This window comes from Musca autumnalis, unplaced genomic scaffold (assembly GCF_047663935.1).
Source record: "Musca autumnalis isolate F117 unplaced genomic scaffold, ASM4766393v1 scaffold_2, whole genome shotgun sequence".
NCBI lineage: Eukaryota > Metazoa > Arthropoda > Insecta > Diptera > Muscidae > Musca > Musca autumnalis.
Window position 1 is genome coordinate 93,131,183 of NW_027411755.1, and position 17,042 is coordinate 93,148,224.

Genomic DNA, 17,042 nt, shown 5'->3' on the forward strand with positions numbered 1-17,042 from the left:
TTGAGTTTTTGAGGCATTATTCTCATATTCTTACCATGGCAGAACTACCAGGTAGTGGTATCACACCAGCTGATCGAATATGAAAAGTAAAATCACTTTATAAAAAAATGTAATTGTAAATTGGAATTTCCCCAACAACATAAAGAAAGTTTTGACATAACATATTCAAATTTTTACGATGCCATGATTCCTACCCTTTTTTTGTTACCTATTACAAACGGATTTTATGTTTTATGCAATTTTATTTTAATTAATTCAAACATATCAACATTAAAACTTCAACAGAATAAACATATTAAAATTTTAAAATATATTAGCTGGATACTCAATCTTTAGTGATCCGACTGTGGCTGTTTTGTTTGTTCATGTGGATTGGACAACAAACATAACCTTTCTATGAATTGACTTTTGCCGCAAATAAACATCCTTATGACACCAACATATTAACGTTATTCTTTTCCATTCATAGAAATGGTTTTATGATGCATGCATTATCACCCCTTTTTACTTGTAGAAACTGTCTAATTATTTAACTAGGGAACAAATAATATTTAAAAAGCAGTGTTTTAATATGTACATTGACTACAAGGACCCTAATGAGCCCATAATAAAATTTTCTCAAAGCGAGTAAATAGAAATACATACATTAATAATATGGGTTTTAAACCTAATACTATAATAGAGGGTGGTTCACTAAAACTTCTTATAGAATTTATTAAAATATGTATTGGTTGGAAATTTTAGCTAATTTCATATTTTACACTAATTTTGTCAAAATTCGTATACCGACCGAATTTAGTTACTATTCTTGCCCTTATTCTCAAAAACATCAAACATATAATTTTTCATCACAATTTACAAAAAACACACGTGCGGTACATTACCGGTACGTTATGTTTTATGGTCTGTTCCTTTACTTTTGAAAATGGTAAAACCGGCAAAAGTAGCAACAGTTGTTAAATGCTCCAATATGAATTGTATGGTGTCAAAAGTAAAGGAACGCTTTTCGAGTAAAAAGTGGTAAAACTTGAAGATTCTTGCACGTAAAGGAACAGAGCTTTAGTGAACCGACCGGTGGTACACTACGATAATCGTACTGTACCGCAGTCGGTTCACTAAAAAATCGTAGCGTACCGCAGTCGGTACACTAAAAATCGTTGTGTACCGCAGTCGGTACAGTAAGATTTTCGTTGTGCTCCGGTACAGTATCACTAAAATATTTTTTAGTGTTTGTGTACCGGTACGGTACATTATCGTAGCGTACCTATCCACCTTGGTACGGTACATAACGGTACGGTACGATTCCATAGTGTTTATTTTCGAACACTGCCAATAACAGAAAACCTATTCATAGCAAGGTAATGTGGACGATCAACGAGAATTTTGCCTGTTACTTTGTGATACCACTGAAAAAGTCGAAGCAGTAAAAAATTCGTAGTTCGTATTGTTGGAACAATGAAAATAATATAAAGACATCGGATTTTGCATATTTGCATATTTTTTAATAATAAAGATACGAAGATTCTGATTGGACCAAAATTCGTTTCAAGGAAATCTAAATTCAATGACAGGGTCATATTTTGTATTTTTTTGCATATTTTGCATATGCACAAATTTTGCAAAAAATATGCAGAATATGCCAACAGTTTTTGGCCGAAAATCGTCATAAAAGTCGTAAAATTGACAATTAAAGTTGGAAAAAATCATCAAAAAATTCAAAGTGTCCTAAATTAAGAATGCTTACCGTTTAACGTCGCTTTTTTTTAGCAGATTATTATGCTATTGAGACCCCTTACCACAAAAAATATGATTTTATGTATATTGTAATACCATTTTTTAATTATTAACCTATTAAAAATATAAAATTTGTTAAATTGTCAAATATTTTATGTAAAATTTAATATTTTCTTTGTCTTAATTTGTTGCATTAGTCTGGTTTTAACTCAAAAGGAAAACATCAATGTCGGATTTTTTATGCTGCACTCCCCTAAAGTGTATAGTTTGGTTAGATTTTAAGATTGTTAATGTTTGAGCACAATTGGAATATGTTAACACATGCCACTAGGGCCTCGTAATTATGAAAATCTCGATTTTTGGCTATTTGACGACTTCAGCGACACATATCTAGGAAAAGGTTAAAGCTATTTGCCCGTGTTATGAATTAAATAAAATGCCATACTATTCTTAATATTTCTTGCCGAACAACAAAATACGTAAGTAGTACTAAATTCAAGATAATAAAGCCAATGCCCCGAAAACGCCTTAGTGCGAAAATGGAGTCTATTGCGAAAACCCTTTTTAAAGTGTTTAATTTAACTTGCTTTTGTGTCTATTTAGTTCAAATCTAGTAACTTATTTTCCACACAGTTGTAGTTGACCAATCGAACTAAAACTTTGCACACTTTTCCGAATATGAAACCAAAACCAATATGGGTCCATTTTTTCTTAGAGCCCCCATATAGCGGTACCACCCCGATTTAATGTATTTTAAGGATTCTGCTTTAATTTTTAGGCCGAATTGGCTATAACATGGCATTTGGGTTTTCCAATGGTACAGAAACTTTCTCACCAAAAAATTTGGACGCAGGTCAAGGTTTTGGCATAGCCCCTATATAACGGTACAACACGATTTCAGGTATTTTAGAAATTTTATCTACATTTTCGGCCTAAATTGGCTATAATTTTGTTATGAGGTTCTTAGTGGTCAAAAAAATTAAATGCTGAAAAGTTAAAAATAAAAAATAGTTAAAAAATAAGTTACAGTGTTCTATGTATAAATGCACTTAAAACTAGAAAATAATTTTTAATGATGAAATCTCTCAAATAAAACGCTTGCATTTGAATTAAAAATTGTGGCAATATTAAACGGCAAGCGTTTTATTTGAGAGAATCCATCATTAAAAATTATTTTTTAGTTTTAAGTGCATTTATAAATAAAACATTGCAACTTAATTTTTTTAATTATTTTTATTTATTCCCATATTATCAATTTTTGGGAATGAAAACAAATGTCTTTTACATTTTGTTCATATTTAAATTTATTTAAGGGACTGACATTATGTGATTTTGGAGCCATCTAGGTAAAGACGACTACTTGGTGATGAACTCGACTCTTTGCTCTGCTATGTCGTTCACAACTTTCAAGTTGTTTACCATCCTTTACCCTTCCTGGTAATTCATGTTCTGCGGTCAAGTTGCAGGATCTGTTTCAGAAATTCGGAGTTAATGCTTAAGTATCCCCAGTAATTACGTCTGTTAGACTTTTTCTGGAAATTTCGGCAGTTGTTCTTTTGTTTGTTTGTTTTTTTTTTCCATCTTCTTCTACTTGCTTTGTTAAAATGCTTTGTCGCATTTGGCTCTTTACGCTGGTTTGAACTATCAGATCATACAATGCCAATGTAAAATTTTAGCTGCAATTACCTGCTACAGAATATTTTAATAATAATAATATTTAATATTTATTTATTCTTTCCAATTCCAAGTCAAAAGACCTCATTTATGAAATTGACAAAACAACATGATATTTAACTTAACAGAAAAAAAAAACTAATCAGAGAGATGCTCAACATAGGCACAATAAAAAAAAAACATATAGAAACTTCAATACACAACTACTTTCCACTAGTGAAATATAATTAAAAAATTATATAAAAAATTATAATTAAAAAAATTAAAATTATAATTAATAAAACACAATCCGGCTAAAAAACTACTCGGTTTCCGAGCAGCAATAGCTCACATCATTACATATAAATAACAATAAAATTACGGAATTTGAGCATAAATCCTAACAATTAAAATTATGTATAAATACAATTTTGAACAGGGAAAAGAATTAAAAGGACTACTCAATTAAATTCATAAAATAGAAATATTAATTTAAAAGTTATTACCGTTATACCGGTTATAATTACCGTTCTATGGGGGCTATATAAAAGCTTGGACTTATACCTTAAATTCTTGTTGGAATGTATGTAAAACCGCTGCGGAGACTAGATACCAACTCTAAGCAATTTGGGTGGGATAATGTATAATTATTCCCATATTCTTACCATTTTGTTTTATTACCTATTACAAACGGATTTTATGTTTTATGCAATTTTATTTTAATTAATTCAAACATATGAACATTAAAACTTCAACAGAATAAACACATTAAAATTTTAAAATATATTAGCTGGAGACTCAATCTTTAGTGATCCGACTGTGGCTGTTTTGTTCGTTCATGTGGATTGGACAACAAACATAACCTTTTTATGAATTGACTTTGCCGCAAATAATCATCCTTATCACACCAACATATTAACGTTATTATTTTCCATTCATAGAAAGGGTTATATGACACATGCATTATCACCCCTTTTTACTTGTAAAAACTGTCTAATTATTTAACTAGGGAACAAATAATATTTAAAAATGAGCCCATAAAAATTTTTTTCTCAAAGCGAGTAAATAGAAATACATACATTAATAATATGGGTTTTAAACCTAATGCTATAATAAAGGGTGGTTCACTTAAAACTTCTTATAGAATTAATTAAAATATGTATTGGTTGGAAATTATGGCTATTTTCATATTTTACACTAATTTTCTCAAAATTCCTATACCGACCGAATTTACCACATTCGTGCTTTTAATTTATATAATCTTGAATTTTAGTTACTATTCTTGCCCCTATTCTCAAAAACATCAAACATATAATTTTATCACAATTTACAAAACACACATGTACGGTACATTACCGGTACGTTATGTTTTAGTGAACCGACCAGTGGTACACTACGATAATCGTACTGTACCGCAGTCGGTTCACTAAAATATCGTTGCGTACCGCAGTCGGTACACTAAAAATCGTTGTGTACCGCAGTCGGTACAGTAAGATTTTCGTTGTGCTCCGGTACAGTATCACTAAAATGTTTTTTAGTGTTTGTGTACCGGTACGGTACATTATCGTAGCGTACCTATCCACCTTGGTACGGTACAGAACGGTACGGTACGATACCATAGTGTTTATTTTCGAACACTGTTTATTGGTGATTTTTTGATTAATGTGGGGCTCTTTTTCGAGTCTTTTTTGAGTCATGTTGATAATCATTTATGAGTCTTTAGGGAGTCATTTATGAGTCATTTTATTAGACGAAATAAATTAAAAGAATTTTCTTTTTATTCTTTTTTTGTTTCTTTCCTTTGTTTTGTTGTCTTTTCTGCTTTGTTATATCTTTTAATTATCCTTTATGTTGCGCGGTGGTTAGTATACTGCTTCTTCATTTCACTTGGCAAAACCTGTACATGTGTTGTGTTTGTTTGTCTATGCTCTTAATATTAGACGTTACATTTATATCAAAGTTTTGTAGAAAGTGTATATGAGAATTATTTACAACATAATTATAATCATTTTTCAAACACCTGCATGACCCTTTTTTGATTAAGCATTTTCAATCTTCCAGATGATTAATATGTGATAATAAATAAAAAAAATGGCCACATTTTAAACACATCAATGATTTATTTGTGATTGCTACACATTTGTTGTATTATAAATTGAACTTTTTTTAATCATTACAGGGAGCCACTTTCGAGTCCCATTCTGATCATACAAGCGACTTAATCAGTTTTTGATCACCAAAAGGGCTCTAAAAAGACTCCGCAATGTGATTTTTGAAAAAACAGTCTTCCAAATGCTAGCTGGGTAAGCAAAGGTTATAGTCGGACGGGGCCGACCATGCAATCAAAATTCCTTTATGGAACAAATAAGCTTATTGTAAGAATTGCTTGGGACCTACAGTTTATCGCCGAGTCCGAAGGGCGTGTCCTAAGACACCACTTTTAGAGAAGTTCTATATGGCTGAAATACTCAAAATGTCTCCAACATTACTGAGGTGTATTTTGCCACCGTTGAAAGTTTGATGTTATCTCGCCGAGGAATCGAACAGACGATGTTTGTGGAACAATTATGTATATCATTATACATTTCTAATAAAAGTTCCAAAATTGGAAAATTGACATTGGTAGCCTCTTCTGATACATCTATAAATTTTCTTTGAATATCAGGTTCCTTTTTGGAATACACCTAATATAAATAAATATACAAGCCCCTGCAAATATACCCAGACGGACATTGCTCGACAGACGGACATTGCTCCAATTTTATTGAACAAATGTAAATGCTATATACAAATTTTCAAAGGGAACATTGTGACTTTATTGAAGATCTATCGTCCAAAAAAGTGCACTTGTACCATACATATTGTTTGGAAATGCACGCGATTTTGTGTATTTCGAAAATAGTTTATTGTGGATATATATTATGATATCAAAAATATATTTTAACCGGTAAAAAACAACTAATAATGAGTAGAAATTCAAACAATTTGCATGCAAACAAATTTATGGCTAGGGTTCCACGTAATTTGCAATAATGCTGGGAATTTATCTATCATGGTAGAGACAAATTGAAGCATGGGAAGAAAATGTTGTATTCTACACAAAACCTATTATATATTATGCAGTAGGCCCGTTAGTTACCCAGGATACACATTATTCCAATTTGCATCAGGGGAAAGGTCAGTAGTTAATTTTCCATATGTAGGCTACTTTGCTGGAAGTAAAATATGGACCAAATTTTAAATTTTTATATTTTTCATGCAAAAGTAATGGTTCATTTAACCCACTAGATAATATGAGATCATCATCCAAAATTGTAGGTCTCTACCATGATAGATAAATTCCCAGCATTATTGCAAATTACGTGGAACCCTAGCCATAAATTTGTTTGCTTGCAAAATAAAATAAAATTCACAACTTAAATTACAGTCATCTCAGTTTGAACTTTCAAGATACATTACATTGGGAGGATACCAAAACATAGACCTATATTGTTTGTTTTTTTTTCTCGTTGACAATGCGGAATACAAAGTAACACGCACTTCAGCATACTTCACACTTCAGAACATGTAGCAAAACCCATCAAAGCAACTGCAATCGGACGGTATCGTTACAAGGTTTCTCTACCTAAACACCGACATTCGAGTATATTTACAATTTTCCGAATTTGACTTATGTACCCAATGAGACTCGAAATACCATAATTACTGACCGGCAACACTCTTTGTAATTTTTTGAGTTATGGAAGATTAACGATATTTTAACACCGCAATGTGACAGAAGATGTATTGCCCTTGAAACTTAAAACCTTTATGTCAAAAGGGATCATTTTCATCAAACCGTTAAGAATTTTGATTTACACTTGTAGGCCTTTGTGACAAAAGAAAACCTTCGAAATACATAAAATCGGGCCGTGCCGTTATACTAAATCGTGAACCTATACCGGCAAGTTTACATCTTTATACTTTATAAAGTTCCCGACGAATATTTCGATGTGTTTCAAACGGAATGACAAGTTAGTATCTTATGGTGGAAAGTGTCTTTTGTCTACCACCTTAAAAAAGAATACAAGTAAAACCAACGTTTAGTACGGCTAAGCCGAACTGACAATCGAAAAGGATTAAATAGTTCTAGAAGCTTATATATCCACCATCCTATAGAGTAGAGTTGGGCAATCTAGTTCCCGGAGCGGATCGATCTTTCTAGTTCCTTTTCCCAAAAGGAACTAGTTCCTTAATATAGTTCCGAGACCGATATAGTTCAACGAATCTTTCTCTTCCATCGTTCCTTTGTCGATGGTCAGACTAGCACGATTTCAACATGGCGACGTCAAGTTTATAGGCGAGGGGTATGAAGTAGTGAAACCCATGTACATGGTTTTCTGTGTTTGTTGTGTTGCCTCTTCTTGTTCTTCGTTGCAAGATTTTTTCTTCAATTTTCTTTCATTTTTATTTTCTCAAGCAAACGTTAACAACAAAACAAACATAAATATATTTAATAAAAACATTTAATAAATGAAATAGTGAAAATTTAACTATTAATATTAATTTAATTATTAATGTTAATTATTTTGTGTTGTTTTTTGGTTTATTTATGTCTTTTTTTGTTTTTATTGGTATGAGAAACACAACAAACGCGAATGGTAAAATAAAGAGGACACGCAAAGATCTTAAATTTCACGTTAACGTGTGTGGACATTAACGAAATTTGAAAAGAAACTTTAACGAAATTGGTTTCATGAAACCTTGCTAGTCTGACCATCGACTTTCATTCCAAATAGTTCCGAGACCGAAATGGTTCAACGAATTTTTCTCTTTCATCGTTCTTTTCGTTCCAAATAGTTCCGATATCGAAATAGTTCAACGAATCTTCCTCTTTCGTCCCTCTTTTTGTTTCCTTCGTTCCAAATAGTTCCGAGACCGAAATATTTTCATGGTTTGGTGGATGAATTGACATAAAAATAAATAAATTGCAGCGAACAAACAGCAACAACTTAAGATCGAGGTAGGCGTTAAATTGAAGGAACCAGAAAAAACGAAAGAAACTATATAACCGCAAGAGCTAGATATAGTTCCAATAGTTCCTTGTCCGGAATAGTTCATTGGAACTAGTTCGTTCCGGAACTACACAACTCTACTATAGAGGTAATGCTCATAATTTAACGTCAATTTGTTAAATAATTTTCATTCCTCAGCATAAATATATTGACAAATTTATCCCAGATGCATTACTTAATCGAAAAATCATTTGATCTCTTCTTATCGAAGAACAACAGGATAGCATAGGAATATCCCCTTAAATAGAGAGAGAAATGGTTAAATAGGTTTACTTTCTTTATAAAAGACGCATGGTTCTTCAAAAGACCGAATATGTTGTTGAAAAAAAAACAGGAACATCGTCTTTAAGAAGATTCTAACTTTTCTCATACAAATTCAGCAAGAAGTCTAGAAGGTCTTTCGTATGATTTCCCAATACAATCCCAGGATTCAGAAACGCGACACGCCCGTTAAGGGTTTCAAATTGCCCTGGCCTAGCGTGGACCATATGTATCTTGAAAGCCAATTAGAAATTTGTTTCACTGCCTTCACCAAAATTTTAGTATTCTATTTTAAACAAATTTGTTGCTAAACAGTAGAGAAAACATGGAAGAAGGAGAATTTTTGTACATCAACAACAGCTAAAATCTGCTATATGTGACATACCCACGTATACACCCACGATACAAATGTGCCTCATCGAAATAATGATTTTAGACTCCACATATATTTGGACGAAATTCGTTTCCGACAAGCTGGAATTACTTAGCACAGTCCGTATGTCTGGATCTCTGACTGTCTAGCGGGTTGGAGCGCATGATAACGCTTGAACTGATTAACCGATTTGGTACAAGTTTTGAATCTTGTAATAATTTGTCCAAATCAAATTTTAGTCACAATCCTGATAAAAAAGTTTAAATTTTTTTGCTAAAATCGTGCGTACGATATCTCTTGAAGGAAGTGATCGATTCGGTCTTAACTTTGCACATCGCAATATTTCTTCCAGATATAGATCGGACCTAATATGGATTATATCTTTTTAATATCGGAAAATTACTTCCAAACTTACATCAAGTTCCAAGAGATTATGTATGGACAACATCTTCAAGTACCTCCCTCACAAAAGTTCAACATAAGTGCAATTTAAAGACTGTTCGAGAATCCTTTGGCTAAAATATATTGTGGGCGCGGTAACTATCGAAAGGAGTGACTCTCAAAATAAGATCCATTTCCAAAATAGATTATGTCGCTCCGTTTCTACAGGTATGTCTCTGAAAAAATGTTACGCTTCTGTGCTTTTATCTAAATTACATTTTATTAGCAAAACGTATGGATTTATTCGGAACGTCCACAACGGTTAAGATAAATAACCCTAAAGTTTCGATGTTTTTATTGGCAAGTTTGTTCGTTCAAACAACAACATTCTTAAAATAAAAAAAGATTGAACATAGTGCATAATGCAGTTAAATTTTACTATTAAACCATAGATGGTGTTTCTGTATAACAGACAACTAACAGAACACGACGGCAACAAACACAAGAATAACATAAATTCAAGTCACCATATGGTAAATTAACATTATGTTAGACCACCAGCGCCATCTGCCGATGTATAGTAGCAATGGAAATGTCCCATCTTGTTAAGTTATATATCCGAACATAACGGCGAACATAACGGCGCTCTTACTAGTTAATATTAATTTAGAAATGATACTGTTCGTTGTATTTCGGTACCGAAGTATATGAAGTCAATAACTATTTCAAAGCTGTAGGCCTACGTCGGTACTATCAGCATGGACTTAACATCGCAGAGAACTGAGTTCCATACTTAGCCTCAAATATAAAGGCACATTGTATATTCAATTTTTGTTACTACTTTAAAGGTTCGACCCACGATGTCAATGTCGTTCCATCCTGTTGGTATCCAGTAGAAGACGACGAAGATACCATATATGAGGCGCTCAGCGCCAAAACGGCCTAACCCACATGCACAAAAAAATAAAACTGACTATTAACATTTAACGTTTTGAAAAACATTACTCTCTGTAATAGAGGGTAATAAATGAAGTTGAGCCAATGGGGGAGTACTCCACTCAAGCAATCAAATGAGATTGAATCTTCAACAATAAACAAAACAAACAAAAAACAGCGGAGGCACGCGCAAAGGGAAATTTGTTAAAAACAAAATTCCAACAACAACCTCACAGGCAACTGTGGTGATGTTCTTTTCAACTCACAGAATTCGATGAATTCTTAGTTGATACGTGCTGACATGTTGCAGAATATTTTGATTTTGGTGTTTCTTTGGAAAAGCCGAAAAGTGAGTGTGATTCTCATTCATATGGGAATACTAGACACTTGAAGAGTTCGGGTTTTCGCTAAAAAGTCATCATTTCAAAAACTGAGAAGTCAATTGATAATTCCCTTCGCCGGGATGAAATCATGATATTGGTAGCGATCAGTAAAATTTTGCAACACTGTCAGTTCGTTTTGAAAAACATTACTCTCTGCAATAGAGGGTAATAAATGAAGTTGAGCCAATGGGGGAATTCTCCACTCAAGCAATCAAATGAGATTGAATCTTCAACAATAAACAAAACAAACATTTTCAAAAACCCTTTTCGCAAAGTTTTCAATTTGTGCAGTAGCCGTTTTCGCCGTTCTAGTGGATAGCTTCTCACGATCTATGATTTTTATCATGCGAAACGTTACACAACTAAAATGCGTGGGGTTGACGATAGTAATTGTCAGATGTAAAAAGAATAATTTGAAAGCTATGAATAATTTTGGTCAGAGGCAAGCCGACGACATCAAAAATCAGTGGTCGATCAGTAAAATATTACATATCTAAAGTCATTTTAGACATTTTGTAAATTCTCAAAAATTATATTTTGAAAACAAAATTATAAACATTTATATATCAAAACATATGCTTATATTTTTTCTAAAAATAACATTTGAAAAAGCTTTAACGGTGTTGATATTAGAACATTTTGAACAAAAACGTGGCACACCCTCGCCAGGTTACCTATATAAGTTTAAGTTGGGAAAATGCATTAACGACATTGTTTTATAAGTAGGCGATACAGCCAGTCCACCGTCCTAATTTGAACTTCTATATCTCAATATAACGGTAAAAACTACGAAGATATCATAAAAGTCAATCTTGTAGAGAATTTTCAAAGCTACATTTTCGTGAAATCGTGAAAACCTAAAAATCCTACAAATGTCAACTTAAATCGCATTTTTTTAAAAAGCGCTCCGGCGGTTTTTCTGTTTTTTATTTTTCTCATCTTTGAACATTGTAGTTTCAGAATCCGCAAAAACTTCTCAAGTGTAAGCTCCTTCTATTTAAATTTGATTCAAGAGCATCCTGAGTTCCAATCAAAAATCTTTGTTTTTGGGTCGGTCTAATATACATACACTAACCCAACCTTTACACATGCCAGTGACAGTTCGAAAAATTCAATACATACACAATATTTTACTACCACAATTACATTTTTTGAATTGTCGACTCCCCTGGCACCATGGTACAAATACACAGGTAGCCGCATCGGCAATTGTTGGCAACATAAGATGTCAAAATTTGACATCAATTCAATGCTATTGACACATTATGTTACCATCAGCTGGCATGATAATGCTACCTGTATTATTGTACCATGCCTGGCACTAGATTTTTCATGCCAGCAAAATTTTGAGCTGGCTGCCAATGATATGTCGAAAATGAAAAAAGAGTTGCCGAGACTATTTTTTAATCCATGTACATTTTTGTTTCTTTTAAGAATGCAAAGATTTAATGCATATTTTCAAAAAGATTAGGAAATACAAATAATACGTCTTGGCAGCTGCAATATATTAGTGGTTAGTAAAGACATAATTTTGATGTTTTGCAATATAGGTTGATAAATAATTTCCCCTCTGGGATTATACAATATTGAAAAGGCGGCAATACCAGATTCATTAAGTTTATGACTGAAACAATCTTTTTAAAACGAAATAAAATAAAAATAGTATAATATGTTGTGAATTGTGTTTTAAATCTGAAATATAATGCAATTTTGTGTGTTATATACGGCTTAAAATAATTTTGGAATTGAACTTGCACTGGCATGTGTAAACACACAAGAAAACTGCATGCCAGTCGAACACTTTTTCGGCATTTTCGAGTATAATACATGTACTCAATTGGCACCAATTTACTGGCATGTGTAACGGAAGTGTAATACCTCGATTTTTTGTTTTAACTAAATAAAAAATAATAGATTTTAGATTTTGATGATAGATTTTTTTCGATTAGCGTTACTGATTCGATTGTGGCGTTGGCGTAGGACATTCATGAGTTCTTAACTTCATACGATGCATCAATTATTTATTTTCCATGGCCTCGGAACACGCAATAAAAAGGTTTAAAGGTCACTAAAATAACAGAAGCTATGCAACTTATAACCAAACTAATTGATATATTTCTGGACAATGATCCAGATGAAAATCACAGGGGCAATGCCAAAAATGCTATGGAAGATGCTATTAATTGTTATAAAGAAATATATTTACCACAAAATTAAAATAAAACAGTCTTTCTAAAAAAATGCTATTATACGCATAATGAAGTTTAAATAAAAAAAAATATTTTTTTGGAATGAATTTATAATTGGTCTGTTCCAGTACTGTAAGAATCTACTAATTTTTACTATTTTTTCCGATAACATAAAGGAAAAAATGTTATCGTAGTAAAAAATGGTAGCTTCTTGCAGGTTCTGGAACAGAGCAATTATGTTTAGTTAATTTTTAAATGAACTGATTTTGACCCATGGTATAACAATAAAGGTAGTTTCATGCTAACACTTGATTACAATTTTTGTAATTTTTTAGTTTGAAGTACGTTCATTGTCAAAGTGAATTTTCACAAAACATTTGCAACAGACACATACAATTTAGTTTTAGCGCTATAATATTTGTAAAAATCAACTTTTTGTTCAATTTTTCAGCATTAAAGTGTTCTTCATACTCCAGAGGAAACACCGACAATTAGTTTTTATACCTTATAACGGTGTCTCACGTTTAATAGCGCACTTAAAAGAAATATTCCATATTTCGGCAAGACAAAACATTTGCAACTCACTCCGCTGCTATATAAATAAGGCTCAAATTATGATTTTTTGCATTATTTTTGGATCACATCCAGATTTTTATTAGTTAAGGGTCTCTTTAAGACTGAATACACCAATTTATAAAGTTAGAAAAGTTACCTAATGAATAGGAACATAATATTTTAATTTAATTTTTATTTGGCACTTGTCACGTTTGGAAAAGGCCTAGGAAATCGTATAACGGGGGAATATAATCTAGTATTATCCCTCAAAATACCTTATAGTTGAATACGAAGTCCACTCAAAATAAATGAAATGCATTTTTTCACGTTTTTGTGTGATTTAGTCCGCTGAAGTCCATATAACGAGGGCCTGATGTGAATAACGGCCCCATATCGGTCCCATTTATGGAGGTTCCTTAAAACGACAAAAGTGAAAAATGTTAGTTCTGTATCGGAATTAACCATATGCATGTGTGTACATCTATACAAATGCCAGGAAATATTAAATTTTTAACTTTTAATTCAAATTGTTTTTAAATTGCTTTCTTTCCGGTCGCAAAGAAATAAATAAACAAGTAAAAACGGATTTAAGTTCGACCGGACCGAACTCTTTATACCCTTCACCACGAACTGAATTGAAGTATTGAAGTAAATATGAACATTTAGTAACTACTAAGCTCTTCATCTACGTTAAGTATATTGTCTTGGAAGAGAATAATATTTTAACTGATGATAATCACTTTATACAGAAAATTTTCTGTGTGGAGGGTTTCTACCCACCGTGAGTGCAGTTCTATGGAGGCTATATGAAGACCTACCGGACTAAACACAAAATGTAAGCCATTTCGTTGGGATATTGAGGCCAAAACCTTCAAAATACCGAAAAAACTTCTAAATCGAAAATTAAAGTTCTGATTTTTGAAATGTGTTTTTAAATTTGTTAGTTATTAAAATATTAATTTGAACTTATACTTTCGGGCCGAAACGTGGATATCTCCGAAAATAGTGCAGATAGGAAGAAGCCGACCAAAAATTCAGAAAGAGCATACACGAAAACCTTAGAAGACACCTACATATATATCAAAAAGTCAAAAATGGCGTATGGAACACTTAAGCATGAAACCGACGATATGCCGACAAATTTCAGGTGGAATGTTCTATACCCCAACAAGGACTAAATACCAAATCTCAGCCATTTCGATGAGGCTAAAACCTTGAAAATACCTAAAATCGGGAGGTACCGTTCTATGAAGGCTATATGACGATTTGGACCTAAACCCAAAAATTGTAGACCTATACCCACAAATTTCAAATTTTATATGGAAAGTTGTATACCCCTAATGAAGACAAAATACCAAATGTCAGCCATTTCGGTGGTATATTAAGGTCACAACCTTCATAATACCGAAAATTGGGAGGTACCGTGCCAAGGGAGCTATATCAAAACGGGGACCGATATACCCCATTTTCAATGCCAAACATCTTAAAAGTAGTATAAACTTCTATACAAAACTATAAAGCTCTATCTTAAAAATTGCGACTTGTGTCTTGATTTCAGCATACCGACGGACATGGCTATTTCGACTTATGCTAGGTTTACATTTACGAAATCCACTCGATTTCAACTGTCAATTCCATTGCTCCAACGTCAAATGAAATCTTATCTGAAATCCATTGGATTTCATTTGACGTTTAACCAATGGAACTGACAGTGGAAATCGAGTGGATTTCGTAAATGTAAACAAAGCATTAGAATTTTATGCTAATCAAGAATATATATACTTTATAGGGTTTCCGACGAATATTTCGATGTGTTACAAACGGAATGACAGATTAAATTATACCCTCCATATTATAATGGAGGGTACAAAAATCGCGGTCATTGATATAGATGTATCCTTTGGACTCTGTGGTCATTGATCAAGTTTTGCAAGAATCTCTCATTGCTGAAAGTCATGGTATTTACCGAGCCTGTAAAGATCCGGACAAACTGGTTTGTTTATCCTGGCTGAATCATTTGAACACACCTGAAATAACTTCATTACATACCTCTGCCTCGACCTGTGTCCACATTTTTTGGTAGAAAAGTTTAGTGACACTAGGAACCCTAAGTATCAAATTACAGCTAATTTGATAGGAAAATGTGGCTTAATGGATGTACCAAAACATTAGCCGATATTGTACAATTATTACCCTCAGACACAGGATGAGTTTGTTCAAAATTTTGAGAAAGTTATCTAAATTCAATCAGTTATCTCAATTAGAGAAAGTTATATCAATTAGATCAGCGATTTCGACCACTGTGCGTCGTAACTGGGCCCGCAAGAAATTTGTTGAAAAAATGTCAAAAGAATCCGAGACGAGCTGTTAAACTGTATTTTTTCTAGAAATTTTGCCTGTTAGGGCGAAGATCATTTTTTAATGATCTTTATTAATTTTCTCATTTAGAGTTAAGCTTGATGATCGAAATTTTTTGCAAGTGAAAAAGGAAAGCCAAGGACTCGAACCCACACAGCCACCAAATTGTGTGACCGGTTTCGCTGTTAGTTGGTCAGCTCTTCAGACATATCGACTGTGGAATGGCTTCTCTGTCCTAGAACTTTTGGTTTTTCAAATGCAAATGTGTTTTTATACAATAACGGATACTTAGCCGTTGAATTTTATTTCTTCATGACAAACGCTTTTTTGCGCTGCCTTTGAAGTTATGAGTTTGGCTTTGAACACTAACACGCCGTGACAAAATTTTTTCTAATTTTTTTGTGGGAGGTGCACGAATTGTCTGAAACAAATTTCGTCCAAACATTCTTGTATATACCCTCTTCAGCCTAAAGTCTGGGGTTATAAACATCGAATCCTTCACGACTTCATTTGAACTAATGACGAATATTCAATGAAATCAATGTCACTTCCATAAAATTATGCTGGGCTTAAACATGGATCAATAACAACAATCTTCGAGAGAGTCAGATAATAGAAGTGACTGCTTTTGTGCGTAAAATTACTGTAAAATAAGAATACAATTTTCTAATTGTTTTCCGAAATAAAACCATAGTCAGATTTTGAACAAATTTTCAAATATATTTTTATATTTTCCTGTACAATTTGTTGAATTTTTTAAAAAGACAATAAGCGACAAACTTACTATACCAGTAGGCCTATTCTGTAACTTTTATCGATTGAAAAGTTGTTAAAATTTCCTTTGTTTTTGTAACAAATACAAAACAAACAAATGAAATTGTTGTAAAATAAACAATGAGTAAAGTTGTTAAAAATTTACAGAATAGGCCTACAGCCCCCCTATTCAGTAACTTTTTAACAACTTTACTCATTGTTTATTTTACAACAATTTCATTTGTTTGTTTTGTAGTTATTACAAAAACAAAAGAAATTTTAACAACTTTTCAATCGATAAAAGTTACAGAATAGGCCAACAGTATAGGAATTCTGTAACTTTTATCGATTCGAAAGTTGTTAAAATTTCTTTTGTTATTGTAACAACTACAAAACAAACAAATGAAATTGT

At 32.6% G+C, this 17,042-nt stretch overlaps 1 long non-coding RNA gene across 1 annotated transcript in view; it reads left to right on the top strand.

Moving 5' to 3' along the window:
• The window catches only part of LOC141394271 (uncharacterized), a 31,893-nt gene extending 23,040 nt beyond the window's left edge, over positions 1-8,853 (top strand). Inside the window, exons 2-3 of the long non-coding RNA XR_012410302.1 lie at positions 6,722-7,298; positions 8,466-8,853. This is a non-coding gene — a long non-coding RNA (uncharacterized lncRNA). The remainder of the gene's footprint in view (positions 1-6,721; positions 7,299-8,465) is intronic.
• Positions 8,854-17,042: the final 8,189 nt, after the last annotated feature.